Raw genomic sequence first — 2,162 nt, forward strand, 5'->3', positions numbered from 1 at the left:
CTCCATTTTGAAATGGGGCATATCTTCGTGTAGGTAAGTATTCAGAACTCTGAGGTTCAGTATTGGTCCAAATCTTCCATCCTTCTTAGGAACTAGGAAGAAAGTGCTGTAAAATCCTTGACGTCTGACGGGTTGTATAACATCTTTTCTAATAAGCTTTTAACCTCTCCTGATAAATTGTTGCTTCATTATTGCAGTTCGTGCTCCGCTGTCTGCGGACAAACGTTTTGAACTGAAGATGTAAACCTTCCTGGTACATCACTGGTACTTCTTTTCAAATGTCTACAAAATTTCCTAATCTTGCCCCTATCTGGGGGATTCTGATGTCTTACAGGGGTAGACACTAACATTAAAGGCTTAGTTGTCTGCAGGGCTATCAAATTTTAATTACTACTAGCCCTGTCTCTCGTTTAGTAGCCCATCAGCCGAAGGCTGATGGCTGAGTCGCGAAGCGACAGGGATTGGGGGGGGGGGGGGTAGGTGCGGGAGGGGGTTTCCAACAGCAGGGGGGTTCGGGTGGCCACCCCAGGAAACTTTTGAAAATAAACATGCAAAATCCTGCATTCTGTCTGTTTTTTAATGGAAACTTGTCACTTAATTAAATACAAAGTAAACTTGTCACTTAATTAAATACAAAGTATATCTCCTATAATGAAAGATAAAAATTTCATAAAGGCAAGCATATTACTTCAACAAATTTTTGCCTAATAAAAAGTACCAATACCAAGATTTCTTTAATTTCTTTTAAGTCAGTAGTGCATTATGTCAAGAAACATTTTGTATGTTTTATTTTGTATGCTGATTAAGTCCTGTTGACGGATGCTATTATCTGGGTCAGAGTCATTTTCACCTTCCTCTTCTTCTTCTTCTTCTTCTTCTTCTTCTTCTTCATGCACTTCCGGAATTTTTATGGGTCTCTGTAAACATTCAAATAGGGTGCAATAAAGGTTCTGATTATCATCTTCAAGACTTGTCTTAAATATTTTTGTGACATGCAGCTTCTCAAAACCTGTGTACCTTCATTCATCCTTATCGTCAGGTCTTCTGCTCCACTCTCCAGAAGACATCCACATATTCATGCTTTGTAATGGATCAAAGGATTCAATATCCTATGATTCAGTTGAAACCATCATAAAATCTGATAGATTTTTTTTGCCCCAATCGACTCCTCCAGTCGGTCTTTACCATGTTCATGCTAAAAAAAAACCCCAGAAACAAATGACAATAGCATTTTAATTAACAAATAACTGCAAAATGTTTCAATTAAAATAAAATCAAACTGACTAACCATAAAAATCCCCCTCTGCCTCTACTGATGATGCTGGTAGAGTTAGCAAATAATCCATCAGTTTAAATAGATTGGGAAAGGGTTCTCCATAGATCATAAATAGGTTGGACAAAGCACTTGTCTTCATATTTTGGTTCCTAATCAAAGAGATGATACAGAACATCACTCAGATATGAATTCCTGGCCTATGCAGTAACATTTCATTATCAATAAATATTTGCAAGTATGTTTTTTTTAAAGAGGTGTTAACTACCAGATATTTCTAAATTTGATCTCATGACATATATAAACACCTATGTACATATCCATGTATAAACAGATGTGTGTGTATATTCCTCTTAGAGACCAACCTTGCTATAAGTTCAGTTTTGAACCTGGTCCACTCATCCTCTATAGCAAAGTGTTCCACAGAGGTACAGCAAGAGCGGTGCCGTGGCAGTTATGGAAACTAATTCTCTGATGTATTCATCTCCAGTGTCTTAAAGGATAATATTCAAACATATTTAAATATATACAGTCATTTTTTAAGATACCAGTAAACAATAATTTTTTTCTGCAATACATTGTTTTATGCTATAAAACGTACAGCTACCTATCTGATCAGACAAATGTTCTGGCCATTTCCTTAAAGAGAAGACTGCATGCACTGAATAAATCTAAATCTTCAGTAATATATGTTAATTTTCTCAATCTGGGAGTCAATAACTGTCTTTTTCTGTTCTCAAGGCTTTTCAGTTTCTTTTCATCCAGTGATTCAGCGAACTTATTTACAGCAAATCTCAAGAAGGGAACATCACTAGGCAGGCAAGGCATGTTAATAAAGCTGCAAAATCTTACATCAACACATGCATAAGTAATGCTGATAACACACTAT

General features: G+C 36.4%; 1 pseudogene; it reads right to left on the bottom strand.

Annotated features, from left to right (window-relative positions):
• Nucleotides 1–1,019: 1,019 nt before the first annotated feature.
• Nucleotides 1,020–1,773, bottom strand: LOC128192292 (uncharacterized; annotated as a pseudogene).
• Nucleotides 1,774–2,162: the final 389 nt, after the last annotated feature.

This window comes from Crassostrea angulata, chromosome 1, assembly GCF_025612915.1.
Source record: "Crassostrea angulata isolate pt1a10 chromosome 1, ASM2561291v2, whole genome shotgun sequence".
NCBI classification, from domain to species: Eukaryota; Metazoa; Mollusca; class Bivalvia; order Ostreida; family Ostreidae; genus Magallana; species Magallana angulata.